This window comes from Rhincodon typus, chromosome 4 (assembly GCF_021869965.1).
Source record: "Rhincodon typus isolate 14 chromosome 4, sRhiTyp1.1, whole genome shotgun sequence".
Classification (NCBI taxonomy): Eukaryota; Metazoa; Chordata; class Chondrichthyes; order Orectolobiformes; family Rhincodontidae; genus Rhincodon; species Rhincodon typus.
The window spans coordinates 71,634,677-71,650,926 of record NC_063335.1 but is presented as its reverse complement, the minus strand read 5'-3'; the positions used below and the strand labels follow the sequence as shown (position 1 = coordinate 71,650,926).

Here is a 16,250-nt window from a genome sequence, read left to right as displayed (position 1 = left end):
TGGTGGTTCTACTTTTTAATTTAGCTCCTAATCATTTGAAATCTTTCAGCAGAAACTTCTTTCTAGTCCTATCAATATTGTTGGTACCAATGTGGGTGACAACAACTGGATCCTTTCCTTCACACTCCAAGTTCCTTTCCAGCCTCTAGGAGGTGTCTTTAATCCTGACACCAGGCAGGTTACACAGCCTTAAGGATTCACACTTATGGCTACCGAGTACTGTATCTATCCCCTTAATTGTACTGTTCCTTACATTCCTATTTCACCCACACTTGAATGGCTATCTATTGTTTCTTGAATGAAATGCAAATGCTATTATTTTTATTATGACTATCACGTAGTCCTGTCTCAAAAATAGCTATCCACATATCCTCCAATTTGAATTTGTTGATATAGTTCATTCAATTTGTTCCTTATATGCTGAGCATTTTATGAAACATGCTAATTTTGTAACAAACACTAACCTAGCCTTAGTTTTAATGTTTTACTCATACTCGTATGCCTTAATTATTTCACAAATATTTTTCTTTACTTTACTTGTCATGTATAAAGCACAATTTCTGACTATTACTCTACCCTTTTCCTGTTTGTTTATTAACATCACCTTTTCCACCCATACCACCTCATGCCTCAAACCATTTGTGAGCTTAAAATCCTTGTGACTGGTCTATTTATCCTTTCTACAAGAGCCATGTACCAGCCTAGTTTATAAGGAGCCTGTCCCAACAGTTGAGTTCCTTCCTGTCCTAGTGCTAGTGTCAGTGTCCCATAATATGGAACATGCCTTTCCCATATCGTTCCTTTAGACACATATTCATCTCACTGATGTGCTTATCCTTATGTCAATACATACATGGTTTGGAAAGTAAACTAGGGGTGATAAACTCTCAAGCCCTGTCTAGAACATAGAACATAGAATAGTACAGCACAGTACAGGCCCTTCGGCCCACGATGTTGTGCCGACCTATTATCCTACTAAGATCAATCTACCCTACATTTTACTATCCTCTTAAAAATTGCCAATGGCCCCAGTGAGACACAAACTCACGACCCCTGGTTTACAAGGCCAGTGCTCTAACCACTGAGCTATGGAGCTCCCAATTTTGGGAGCTATTTAGCTCACAATTATGTTATTTTCTAAATAGTATTTCTTGATACTTTCCCTATGTCACTGGTCCCAAACTAGAATATGGTGACTAAATGTTGACTCTCTCTTCCAATATCGCTTTAAAGCTGGCGTATAAGCCCCTCACTAAGTAGCCAATGTGGATCTGTCAACCCTGCTTATGAAGGATGCTATTCATCCTACTATTTAGTGAATCCCTTCTAACTTAATAGTCACTCTTGCTGGAGATAGTCATTATCTGGCATTTGCTTGCTTTTATACATTTAATACACTTGCAATGGAACTGAGAGGATTCATGCTCCCCACCCATTATAGACAAGCATAAAGCTAAGTATGTGAACATTCTCTGAGATTTAGCACATTGAAATTTAGATCCAGTAGATAGGAATAAGTAATAGTGGGGGTGGAGGAAAAGAGGAAATGTGGGCGATATTAAAGTAAAGCTGGCTAACACACAAGAAAATTAGTTGAACAATGCCTTAGCTCACACAAACCTGAAGCCCATTCATGGCTAATAACACCCCTTTTAATAACTAACAATTACATTATGTCGTTATGAATATATTGTGATGATTTCATTTGCATTGTATTTCCAGTCAAATCACTAATTTCTTGTAGAATTAGTGATAACTGCTGCACATAAGGGTTATAGCCCTATCATTTGTTTTCTGTAGTGTGAAAATTTACATTGGGAACACTTGGATGTTCTGCTGTTAGTTTACCACTGTTAATTAATAGCAATTAAATGCTTGTTAAGGGCTACTAACACTCTTTGAGAGTGGACCCCACTGGGTGAAATGAACTTTCAACAGTCTCCTTGCTCTGTGCTGAGATTGATACTTTATTTCTGGCAAAGGTAAGTATTCTTCCGGTGAGTATAGCTGTTGTAATTACTGTGCTTTATATCTGAACAGTAAGGGTCACTAATGAGCATGTGCTGGTATCACTTGGCGTCCACAGAACAGACATACACAGCATGATCTTTCAATTAGTGGCAACATTATTATGCATTACTGTGCAGATGTCTGCATTTACTGTGCCTATTACTATTACCTCTTACACATGTAGAATTACATTGATCTTAGGCGGCACCTTTTCTGCAGAACTTCTGTGCTATAAATGAATAGGTGAGATGAATTTACTGGATTGGTTCTTGGTCACTTTTTTTTTCAACTTGCCACTAATGGCTCTGTTCCCTTGGGGTGTTGCACAGTCTGGTGCCTGTGGACTGCCTGTACAAATTCTGTAGCTTGTGGTGGATACTAATCCAAGAATCCAATAATATTGAAGGATTCAGAGGGTTTTTCCACTAGCAAGTGTTCTAAGCTTGGCAGTGTCAGCTTGAGAATCAATTGTCAAGCCTTGATAACTGTTATGCCTCATAATTCGATGTATAGGCTCACCAGGAGTACAGTCCTGCTACAGCACACCACGAGGCACCTGCACGAATTATTCTCAAGAATAGTCGGCAGTTTCACTGCTGAAGAGGAGTAGCTAAGAATTGCTGTTTTCTTTCGCAAAGCTTCTACAGTAGCATGAAAAATATATGCAATAGCTTGACTCTGGTCTCACTGAAGGTGCCATAACAAACATCAGTTGTAACATTTACAATATTTGAGAACAAAAATTCATGATCAGGTTCCTGATCATTTTATCCATGTTATCAAAGCTGCATGAGATTAGGGACACATTGAGACAGGAAACTGACTGCATTGGATTAGTCACACATGACATCACCCCGGCACCCCCCCCCCCCACCCTCTATTAAAAATAAAATTCGATAGGGGCATGCAAGCTAGGCAACTGGTCTGAACCCATCAATCTCTTATTGAGTGGGTTCAGTTAAAGTGATGCCCAATTGCTTTCAGAACACTCAACCTTTCCTTTACACTTCTTTTTGCATTGTTGCATTGAGTGGATCCATACAATATAAATTGGCCTCCATCCTCAGTTTGAATCTGCTGAGAGGCCAACAGCTGGGCATCTCAGCCTCATGGAAGAATACTAATGAATTACAATTTTTACTTGTGAGATCATAAGACCATAAGATATAGAAGCAGAATTAGGCCATTTGGCCCATCAAGGCTGCTCCACTATTCAATCGTGGCTGAAATGTTTCTCAACCCCATTCTCCAGCCTTCTCCCTGTAATTTTTGATCCCTTTACTAATCAAGAATCTATCTATCTCTGTCTTAAATATTCTTAATGACTTGGCCTCCACATCCTTCTGCAGCAATGACTCCACAGATTCACCACTCTCTGGCTGAAGAAATTCCTCTGCATCACCCTCTTCTATGTTGATTCCCTGTCAAATTGGTGATTCTCATGTATTTTGAAAACGTGTGGGGAAAGTTCATTTTACTTAACTTTTTTTTACCCCCAGGAATTGCTGCTTTAACTTGCCAAGCTTTCACTTGTGAACACTTGGATAGCGTAACTAAATGAACAAAAACCTTTTCTTTATAGAGTCATGTCAGAACACAGAGAAAGAAAAGTTCAGTTTTAACAAAGGGTACTGACAATGGAAGGGCATTTAAATTGTTCTTTTATCTGCTATCTATTGTTATGACCAGACCTCACCTGAGATTATCCAAGTTATTATGGTTAGTAATGCCATTATATTTTAAGGGAGGATGATTGGGTTTTCTCTTGTTGACATGGTTATTACATGACTTTTGCAATTGGGCAAGGAATGCTTTGGTACATAAAGAGTTGCAAATTGTACTGAAGCCTGCGGAATCATCAGTGAAGTCCCCACTTTAGATTATATCAAGGAGGAAAGGTCGTTGCTGAATCTGATGAAGGTTATCTGGGTGAAAGTCTGAGGAACTCCTGCAGTAACGTCCTAGGGCTTAGGGAAATAGTAACAACCTGGAGGTTACAGTTGATTAGAAACTGAATTGGATCAGTTTGATAAATACGTCAGCATAAGGAATAAATGAGAAGCTAGGAATTTGGGCGAATAACTAATTCATCAACTCCAAATGCCTACCCACCAAGTCACAAGACACAAATCAGGAATGTAATTGAATACTCTCCACTTACCAAGTTGAGTACAGCTCCAACAACAAGATTAACACTATCCAAGGCAATGTGGGCAGCTCGATGGGCACCCAATAGCCACTTAACATAATAACTTTTTCACCACCAGTGCACAGTGAGAGCAGTGTTCATTGTTGCTGATAAAATTCATGGAACTCCATCCCTAATAACACTGTAGGTTTACCCCGACCAAGTGACTGCAGGGATTAAGAAAGCAGCTCACCACCACCTTCTCAAAGATAATTAGGGATAGCACTTTGTCAATGACTCTCATATCTCAAGACTGAAAGAAAAAGTCCCAGAACATCAACTTACTCTAAAGAAAGAACTTAAGCAATAAAAGTTAATGTGCACCTCTTTGTTGAGTGAAATGTTGGGCATTGATCTGTGATGCCATTAAACCTTTAGAAGAAACTATGGCTAGAATTATAGTGGCCATTTGAAGATGGACCAGGAGGTAAGAGGGGTTATAAACTGATGACAGAAGCCATTGGGAGAGAAGTCACTAAGTGATATTCACAGCTGCATTGAAGACCAGTTTACCAGCATATTATTAGCATTGGAGTAGCTGCCAGTCACATGGGGAGACCACCAGGTAGATTGAGGTGGCCTATCAACAGCTTCTTGTGGGGGTGGCCTTTCTTTGTTTTGGAATCTCCATACCCCAAAAAGCTCACCAATCATAGGTTTGTGCTTACCTGACCCAATCATTGCCAATGTTGTTTACTCCTGGCCTTTCAAGAGCAATTTGATATATAAGCATCCTCTTTGTCTCCTTCCAGCCTCAACAGCAGCCTCCTGTACTGTTGATCCTCTGATGGGGCTGACAGCTCAGAAAGGCAGGCCACCATTCTTAGTGGCTGATGCTTCTGTCCCTTTAATTGGCTGTACTATAAGAGTTACCACCATGGTCCTGTTGCTTGTTCTGGTGAGTTTGGGACCTGCGCTATGTCCTGATGTCAGGAATCATGTATGCCAGTAAAATCCTGGTGTATCTTTCTACAATAAAGTTCTCCCATTTTTTAAGTGGGGCATTCTTGTTTTCTTTATGTAATTGTACCAACGTGAAGAATACTAAGAGGCTGCTATGCTTTGTAAAGTGTCAAAAAATTCAATGTGACTAACAAAATAACACAAAAATTCTTGATACCTGTTAATTCAAATTAATTTTACAACACGAAACATATGAAAATGATTCAGATGACTCATAATTAAAATTGACTATATAAAAACAACAGACCCAGAGGGAAAACAGCACCTGCAGCATTCACAACCCATTCAATGTCCTCTAGACACTCAGAGCACAACACAAACCATAGGGTTTCAGTCGATAGCTGTACGTTTTACCAGCCCCAATTCCTGATCCTCAGCTGTTGCTTGATAATGAGGAGCTATTTTTGTTCCTCTTTATGTAATGCTCACATGCCAAGTTGAAAGATTGTGATTTGCAGTTTATGCGCAGTTGGTGTTTTAAATCATAAGTTGTGGGTTTAAGCATGAATTGGAAAATATTGCAATTTCCATTTTACTGTGTGAGAGGTAAAGTTATTGTGAAATATTTTTTACTGGAACTAAGAATATCACCTGATTGATGTATCTCTGAATTAATGCAATAAAATATATCTAGATGTGATTTAGTATCCATAGGGACCCAAAACAATTTTTCTCACTTTTTCCAAGAGCAAGCTGTGTGAAACTTGTGAGATATTTGCCCTCTTACAGTTGTCAACAGTGACATAACTTAGTTACATGTTATCAAAATTGGATTTCTGAATTTTAATATTCTAGATTGCCAATTGCAAACTCCTGAAGTTTTATCTTTAAAAATCCCAGGAGCTGGTGTCAATATGAAGTTTATATACTTCAACAATCTGAATGTTTCTTGTTAGCAATGATAAAATTAATGTCCTTTACATAGAAATAATATGATAAAGGCCTGGTTTTTGGTGATGTCTTCTGCTGTGTTATTTACATAATTGTCAGCTCTGTTGCCAATTTAATTCAGACAATGGAGGTTGATGATCTAGTTGATGATACAGTAAATCTATGGCTGCAAAGCAATTATGCAGTTAATTAATTTGAATTCATCATAAACCATGGCTACCCATCCTGTTATTTTAAGGCTATTGTGACATGTCAGTATAATGGCACTTGCCACTATAAGTGCACTGTCAGGTACTATCTGACCTTGAGAGAAAAAGAAATGCTGGGGTAGTGTTAAACTGCTGTTACATATCAGTGTGAAGTGAGAGTGCGTTAATTGCAAAGTGCAATAGGTTTTCCTGTACACTGGGTTACCAACATTCAGTACTTTGACAGTATTGATTTTGATGCTTTAGTCAAGCACGTGCATGAGTGGGGCCTCATAATGTTACCACATTGTACCGTGGTGCCAATACGATAACAATGAGAAAGGTTTCTGTAGCTGTTGTCATCATGTGAGATCATGATACAATAACTAGACTTCACTATCTGCCACAGAAATGGCACTTTTCCTGAACCAAATATGGCAGGAGATAGCAGGCCTGGTACAAAATGAGCTCAAAACGCTTCAGCAGATTAATTGTGTAACTACTGGCTGTGGGAGAGGGATCAGCTGCCTATTATACTTATTTTAATCAACATGTTCAGACACGTTTGACACCTATCCAGGTGGGATTTGAACTTGGACCTTTTGACCCAGAAGTATGGGTACTCTATGAGTACAGCTTCTACGTGGAGATATTTTCTGATCAACCTGTTCAGCAATGTTATTACACATCTCTGAAGCAAGTGGAATTTGCATCCAAGTCTCCTGGCTCAGGTGTAGGGACAATACCACTGCACCACAAGAGCCTCCCAAATATTTTTTCTGAGGTAAAGTTACGATTCTGCTAGCCTCTCAGAGAGATACAATTGGCAGTGTGTTTAACCTGAGGGTCACCACACCTCAGGTGGGGCGTGAGATGGCATATCCTTCATGGTGACCTCAGTGAGTATGGGAATTAAACTTGTTGGCATTACTCAGCATTCTAAACCAGCTGTCCAGCCAACTGAGTTAACAGATCCCCTTAAAACTCTCCACCATTTGGAGTCATGAAGAAAAGTATTTGAAGGCACTATAGAAGTTTCTTAGGATTGATATTTTCTAATCAACCTATTTAAGATATTAGCATGCACCTCTGGAGTAGGTAGGATTTGAACTCAGACTTTCTGATTCAGGAGGAAGGACACTATCACTGTGCCATAGCAGGTTCCAGCTGCTTATTGTATAAATTAATGAATGTTCCTTTCCATTGAACCCAATAAGGTACTTAACAGAGGACCAATCTGCTATCACTTCCTAATTGAGACTCCACTAAAATTGAATTTTACCCATAAGTAATTGCGGCCCAAGAGGAATAGAAAGCAACTTCATATCAATCCCCAGTATGTAATGTGGGAGAGTAAGAACAGCCTTTCTATAAAGCCACACATCTGCTCAACTACTGCCTGCATCACTGACTTTGAATGGTTTACCTTAAGGTGAAAGGACAAAGGAAATGTCACAAGAAATAATAACTTTGGCCTGAATTTTACCATCTTTTTTCAAAGTGTCGGTTTCTTTGAGTTTCATGAAGGGCGAGTGAATTTTCCTGAATTTGCCCCTTCCATCTGATGCTAGTCTGATTTTCCCACAAGCCATTGGTAGAAGTACTTGCCACTACTGGGGTATCCCACCATATACTGTGATCCCTGGCACCAGCGTCATATTTAACAGGACATTGAGCACCCAGGCAAGTGCTGGCATTCTGGAGCTGCCTTTAATGGCTGCATACAGTCCCTTGACAATGATGGGGAAATTGACACCCTGCTTTGTGTTCAGGAGCAGGTTGGTGGCTGGCGTGGAGAGCGAGGTCCAAGAGATTCTGTTAGATATACAATGTATCTGCTCTCCATTGTTGTAGCCATTGGTACTCAGCACCAATAGCAAGACAACAAAGGGAATGAGGGATAGTGGCAAGGCTGCAGAAGAACTTGGACAGGTTAGGAGAGTGGACAAAGAAGTGGCAGATGGAGTGTAACGTGGGAAAGTGTGAGGTCATGCACTTTGGTAAGAAGAATAAAAGCATGGACTATTTTCTAAGTGGGGAGAAAATTCAGAAGTCTGAAGTGCAAAGAGACTTGGGAGTTCTAGTCCAGGATTCTCTCAAAGTAAACTTGCAGATTGAGTCAGTAGTCAGGAAGGCAAATGCAACTTTGGCATTTATTTTGAGAGGACTTGAATATAAAAGCAGGGATGTACTACTGAGGCTTTATAAGGCTCTGGTCAGGCCACGTTTGGAGTATTGTGTGCAGTTTTGGGCCCCATATCTCCGGAAGGATATACTGGCCCTGGAGCAGTTTCAGAGGATGTTCACAAGAATGGTTCCAGGAATGAAACGTTTAACATCTGAGGAATGTTTGAGGACTCTAGTGTATACTCGATGGAGTTTAGAAGGATGAGGGGAGAGGCATCTAATTGAAACTTACAGATTACTGAATGGGCTGGACAGAGTGAATGTTGGGAAGATGTTCCCATTGGTTAGAGAGACTAGGACCTGAGGGCACAGCCTTAGAGTTAAGGGAATACCTTTTAGAATGGAGATAAGGAGAAACTTCTTCAGCCAGAGAGTAGTGAATCTATGGAATTCACTGCCACAGAAGGCTGTGGAGGTCAGGTCATTGAGTATATTGAAGATGGAGATAGATAGGTTCTTGATTGTCAAGGGTCAAGGGTTACGAGGAGAAAGCGAGAGAATGGGGTTGAGAAATTTATCGGTCATGATTGAATGGCGGAGCAGACTCGATGGGCTGAATGGTCTAATTTCTGCTCCAATGTCTTATGGTCTTATGATATTCAGAGGTGCTACAGTCTATGAAGTTGAAAATTTGATGATCTCTAAACAAGGTTAACCACTGGTGGAAAACAAGAAATTGAAATAAAATTGAGAGTTCCAATTTGAGAGAAAGCAGGAGAATGGGGTTGAGGAACTTATCAGCCATGATTGAATGGTGGAGCAGACTCAGTGGGCCGAATGGCCTAATTTCTGCTCCCATGTCTTATGGTCTTCTGGTCTTATGGTCTTATGATCTCTCTCCAGATGGCCCTGCCACACAAGGACAGATTGCTGTGCCATTAGGGACCCAGCAGGTGCAACACAAAGCCCCCCCACCCACCAGAAGCCTCCTCACAGGACACTGCACAGGTGGCTGGGTGTCCACTTCCAGCCTGCATTCCACCCTCAACCCTGTGCGAGGTCAAACTGAGGAGGTGCACCTGCCTGTGGCCAGAGCACACTCAGCTTGTCTGAGCCTTTTGGACAAAAGCACCACTGACCTCCGTGGACAACAGGCTCCATTCCAGGCTCCCTCCACCTCCGGCTGCAGAACCCAGGTCTGCACTGAGATGTAATGGACAGAAAGAATGAATAAGACCTTCTGAGGCCTCGTTGGTACCACAGGTGACACTTCATCGTAAATACATTCTCAATTTTATAAATTGATATTCTGTTCACACTGTTAGCAGTGTCCGCAAGTCTCTCTCCAATCAAACTTAGAATATTGCAGGTGCTGAAGCCACCCATCCTTATCCTGACACAATGTTCACTGGACCAAGATATGAAGTGAGCAGCTACTGTATCATATCCAGGCAGTCCCATAGGCAACTGCAGTTTTGGTAACTGGGCTCCGCCTTCCTGGACATGCAGGCATCAGTGGGGTTCTGTCACTATCCTGCATGAAATGTTTGCGAGTACATGGGATAAGCACTCCACACAGTAGGCTAATGCTTAGGAGTCACAAGAAATGCATTGTATGTAGGTGCATTTCACCTTCACTTCATGGTGTTGTTCCCTTTGGAAAAGCCTCACGTTGGCCAAACCTGCAGCTGCCTCCCTCACAGAATGAAACACTTCAGAGAATCATAGAAGCCTTATAGTGCAAAAAGAGGCCATTCGACCTATTCAGTCTGCACCAACCCTCAGAAGAACATCCCACCCAGAGCTAACTCCCCACTCTGTCCCTTTAACGCCACATGTACCATGTTAATCCACCTAGCCTGCATTTTCCTGGACACTACAGGACAATTTCGAACAGCCAATCCATCACTTACCCAACCTACTCTAGGTCTGTCCCAGCCATCTTCATTTCCATTGCAGTCTTGTGATTTACAGGATGATGGAAGGCTGTTCCTCAGACAGTGAGTTCGAAGCTCTGTCTCTCCATGTAGGTGAATCCCCAAAAAGAAAATTTTTGGTTAAAGAATGACTGGTATCTAGAAATAACTACTCTATTTATTTTTATATATACAGGAAATGAAGAGAGTTAAGGCTGGATTCTCTCCTTTGATGTGGTAATTTTGAGTGTGGAGATTCTCTGACATCACATTCCCACCTCCCACTCAGTGGTGCTGTCTACACTATTTTAAGGTGGGCTGCTGGGAATAGATCACAAGCAGGGATGCCACCACCTGAGCAGTCATGGAGTAGGAAGCAGTTGAGACTGAAGCAAGCAGGTTAGAAGGCCTGATTCAATTTTTTGAAAGTTCGGACCAGTTCTTAGCTGAGAGTTAAGCACTGTAGTCTTTGCACTCACACCTCACCAACCCACATACCCTATGAGGTCTTTCTGCCTACTCCCAACCAACATCTCAATTATCCCCAGGCCTTCTCTATACTTACATATATCCCTGGATGCCTACACAGTATGGGCATAACTTATGAGCCCTATAATAACATTGGACATCTTGGAAATGTTCATTAAACTGTTAAAATACACAGTCATTCAAACTCCACTTACGAGTTCATGAATCTGTCAATCTATTCAAAGTTTACAGTCCTGTTGATAGCCATTGACATAGTGAAATCTGAATCTCAATACTGTTCAATGCAGAGGAGCACTTTATACATTGGGTAAATCAATGAATGTTTCTACTTTCACAAAGCTGGCAAATTTAATAGTCATTCACCTTTTCTAAACAAAACCCTGCTATTGACCACAGCATTAAAAAGATAGTTGATACATGCAATGTTGTATTATGACGTTTAGATTTATCTGTCTAAAGGATCCCAACTTCGTAATGGGCTATCCCCATGGTTTTCAATTCTTCTGAGCTGACTGGAATTATGTCTCATTCGGAAATCAGCCAAATCGAAGAAACTTGTGACTTGCTGCTGGTGTCAGATTTGATGTGTGTGGACTCATGATTGACATCTTTATCTGCAGCAGGAATAATAATAGGATTCCTGGAACTGGAATTAGCTTGCCTTCCACCTGTCAGATGCAAATTTTCTGTAAATTGGGACAGCAGAATTTCTTTCTTGAAATGGGCTTCAGAAAATGACTGCGAGAGCTTTTACAGAATGCAAGATAAAATGAACAACGAAGAACACTTGTTCTTTTACAATGACTATGGTACATGCACCAGCCTAGTGACAGCCTAACAATTACTGTAATATCACTTGGCTGTGGAATATATCGCATATGAGGCAGTGATGTCAAAAGCTGAAATGCATCTAAAGGATTAACAAACAATATCTTGATAAAATAATCTCTGGTGCATTTTTGATGAGTGAACAGTTGACTTGTGATGACAAGATAAAACAGTTGCTACATATAAAATATATCTTTGTTTTTTCCTATGTTAATAATCGTTATGATCAGGTGAGGAGGTCTTCACTCTTTTTGATCACCTCACCTGGCCACAGCAAAGATTAAAGATTTTTTTTCATGCATTGATACTGCAATACTTCAATTAATAGAAAACGCAATTTTAGACTTTAGTAACCCTAAGAAAAATGATAAAATGTAAAATCAAACACACACACTCAACTATCAAGTTTACAAAGACACAGAGTGTCTTATATAAAAGAGGTTAAGAATATAGAATTTTAAAAATTCTTAGCGTCTCTGACATTAGATTTAGCGTAAAACATGATTATTTAATTGATAAATTGTGCCTTCACGGTTATGAAATTTGTAGTCCTCTTTCAGTTCTCCATAGGTGGCTGTTTCTCTGATTTGTTTGTCTTCAGAGAGGCTGTGAAAAAAAAAAGAGAGAACAATCCTTCCAGTTCTGTTGTTACGAATCCATCCTTTTTCTCTCTGATCTGCCCAAAAGCAGTTCCCTGAATACAGCTTCTTTGTGTTTACCCTTGTCTGCCTGCATTGTTTGTTTCCAGGCTGAATAAAATGCAGGTACATCTTTCATTCCAAGAGATGAAATTTCTCGAAACAGGTGGTACAGGTCTACATGATAGGTTTCAGTCACTTTTTTGGTGTGTTAAATTCAGTTCAGATGGGATCTTGTTTACTGGTGGTTTAATGATCTCACTTCAATCTGGTTAAGTACTGTGTGCAATTCTGGTCTCCCTGCTAAGGAAGGATGTTGTGAAACTTGAAAGTGTTCAGAAAAGATTCATAACTTTGTGAAAAATATCAAAATAACAGCACTTTAAAAAGGAGGAAGGAAGACAAAGGCAGTGACCGCATGTAAAGTGATTCAAATGGAGAAAGAAACCTATACTACGCGCAATTCTGATCTCCCTGCTTTAGGAGGAATGCTATGAAACTTGAAAGGGTTCAGAAAAGGTTTACATGGATGTTGCCAGGGTTGGACGGTTTGAGCTATAGGGAGAGGCTGAATGGGCTGGGGCTATTTTCCCTGGAGTGTTGGAAGCTGAGGGTTGACCTTACCGAAATTTATAAAATCATGAGGGACATGGATAGGGTGAATAGCCAAGGTCTTTTGCTCAGGGTGGGGGAGTCCAAAACTAGAGGACATAGGTTTAAAGTGAGAGGGGAAAGATGTAAAAGTGACCTAAAGGGCAACTTTTTCACGCAGAGGGTGGTGCGTGTATGGAATAAACTACCAGAGGAAGTCGTGGAGGCTGGCACAAATACAATATTTAAAACGCATCTGGATGGGTATATGAATAAGAAGGGTTTAGAGGGATATGGGTCAAATGCTGGTAAATGGGACTAGATTTATCTGGCATATCTGGTGGGCATGGATGAATTGGACCAAAGGGTCTCTTTTCGTGCTGTACATCTTTATTACTCTATGTCTCTATAAGTGATCACTACAGCTACCTTAACTCAGTGTTTTTAACTTAGTTAAAAGCAGTTTACTCCAAGAAAAGTTCCAGGTATTAAAAATCAGATGATTGAAGTCAAAATTCACAGAATTTTCACCATAACAATACTATAATATAGTTCCATATAGATCGATTAATGCCTCTGAATCATAAATCTGCTTAAAATCATGTTTGATTAAAATCACACCTTAAATGCACGTTGTTGACAATTGATTTTTACTTAAAACAATAATATTAACTGATGCCCTAATATAAGGAAATTGTGAAAAAAAAATTCTTAGATTGTTTTTGATTCAGGTGTGCTACCAAAATCTTCAAAAGATTGGATATGGATCATTCTGCTGCAATCTCAGGCCTGATGCATGCCTTTATTTTTGGCACCAACAATTTAAAATGCACAAAATGCTTATTATTTTGAACAGTTACCTTTACTCACAAGATGTTTAAAGTAAATGCTTGAAATCTTGAAAAGAGACTACATAAATTTCAGATTCAAGGAAAATGCTAAGAGGTTATACATTAATTTATGTGTTCGTGTGAAAAAGAAGCAGTGGGCTGAATCTTGCATTATTTTTATTATGTCTGAGTTGTATTGTAAAGCCTAGCAAGTTTTCTCATGCTATCCTACTAAACACACCGCATGAATAGCCTTTGATATACCTCACATCTGATTCTAGCCTCATCTCATCATGCGCCGTTCCCATTACAACTTGCCTTTCTGTGGATACTCTGGAATTCGCCAGCATCCCTTGCACCTACATCATGTTTAAATGTCTGCCATGTATCTGGACAAGCAGTGTCAGTCTGGAGCTGCCCTGCACAGTTCCTGATATTTATCCCTTTACATAGTACACAAGGGGAAATTGGCACCCCACTTTGCAGGCAGGGTCTTGCTGGATGGGGTGGTGCAGAGGCAGGACTTCCTCTTCCCCCAAGACCAGCAGTAGAGATCATGACATCAGACGGTGCCAGCCTGGTCTGAGGTTGCCACCCAAGTAGTGCAGTCTCAGCCGGTCAGAGGAATGCCTAGCTCTGTAGGAAGATGGTCAATGTCCCTCTCTGCTCTGCCAGAGTAAATGCCACCATCTTCAGTCCAATACCTCTCACACTCACTCTATCTCTGCTACTGAACCCACCTCCTGCCAAGGGTCATCCTCTGCCATTTACACTGTTGCCTACAATGTCTTCCCTCACTCACTCTCACCCGTCCCAACACTGGACCCCATTAACCCTACATGCACTCTGTCCCACTTAATCTCTTCCCACCAAAAGCAACAGCACCAAAAATGCCACCCACTTTTACCTCCCTCAGTAGCTACCTTTCCCTCATTTTGAGAAGAAAACAGCAGGAACAGGGCAGGAAGAGTCAAGGCAGGGGGCGGGCTGCCTGATGTTCAGCTCCTCACCCCTTTAGTGCAGAGGACCCTGGCTCTGACTGTTCTGAGTGACTGACTGACTGTGTCTTGGCCCCTGGACTGGTAAAGGAGGCTGTCCTTGACTTTCTGTAGCCATGAACACCTGACCTCGCTCCTTTGACTTGATTAAGGACTGCGGACAACTGTGACAAGATTCTTTTCTTTTGTCTGGGCTAAACAGCAAGGCAACACAGAATAATATGAGCTTGGTGAATCTGACAGAAGGGATGAAGGCAAGGCAGCAATGCTGCGAGCATCCAGATAAGGTCAAAGTTAGGAGTGCTTTGACAGCAAGTAAAGCGGCTGGAGATGCTGAGCTGGGTGTGTATCCTGGAGCGCACAGTATCCTTTTTGCAGCATTATAATAATAGATGCTGGTACAACACTGAAATACAGCACTGAAATGCAGAAGCATCGTGAACGTCGATTAGAGATGTGCCGTGACAGTTCTTCATCGTTGGCACATAGGGAATGTCAATGTCCTTGAATGTCGGGTGCATGTGGCTGGTGTGCCCCGAGATGTCGGTGCTCAAAGTCCAACATGGTGTCCTTTGGAGGAAGTGGTGAGCTATATTCGCCAAGTTACATGCTCTGACTTCTATGTCAAGAATTTTTAACGTCTAACTTGTTTAGGAGTTTATTAAGATAGGAAGTGAATATTAATAAGGCATGTTGTGCTTTCACCTAGGCCCTTAGCAAGCAATAATCCCTCTTAATTGTTAACTCACTGCTGCCGAGAGAGAAACCTGCTGCACTGCTCGTGAAGGCATAAAAATGGAACAAGATGTTCCTGATATTCGGATGGGCCTGATTTCACCGCAAATCAAGATTCTTCCAAGTGCCACAACGCAAAGTATGTGTGTGTGGGTGTGCGTTGGGGAATATGGCATGAAAGAATTTGTTGAATGTGAAGACCAAATTAATTCAGAATAAACTGAAGCTTTGCATAGAGGATGAAATGGTGCTTGACATTTAATTTTTAATCGATATTTAGGTTGTCATCTTTTCAATTTCAAACAGGATATCTGGAAAAGTAAAGAACACATGAAAGGATATTTAGTCAGTTCAAATAGAGATAAGATGTTGGCCCATTATGTGAGTTTGGAAATTGGCAGATGGGTTGTAAAATGTAGGAATGAAAACATTGATCTAAGAAAGCTATGAAGATGAAAGTATGAGATACCGAAGTGTGGATCTGGAGGAACACAGCAGGCCAGGCAGCATCAGAGGAACGGGAATGTTGGCGTTTTGGGTAGGCACCCTTCCTCAGAAATATATATTATCAGAAGATAAATATATAACTGTTTTTGTGATTTAATAAAAGTTTCCTAGAATGTTTAAGCCGTGCCCTGGTATCACATAGCCAACTGTTCAATATTCTCTTTTTAACATTTTACAATATGTTAAAATATTTTTAATAAGCTCTGTCATGAACACCGTTTTTTAAAAAAAAATGTTCTCTATTATAAAACTGATTTTAATTCAAAATCAACTTGATTTCTCTGAGCCATAACTTTTTAATGCAGTGATACTTCCATTAATCAAATTCAAAGATGTTTTCACATCGGCTCA

The 16,250-nt window shown here is 40.6% G+C and overlaps 1 non-coding gene across 1 annotated transcript; it reads right to left on the bottom strand.

Annotated features, from left to right (window-relative positions):
- Positions 1 to 1,023: 1,023 nt before the first annotated feature.
- Positions 1,024 to 1,096, bottom strand: trnat-ugu. The gene has a single exon. It is a non-coding gene; the product is annotated as a tRNA-Thr (tRNA).
- Positions 1,097 to 16,250: the final 15,154 nt, after the last annotated feature.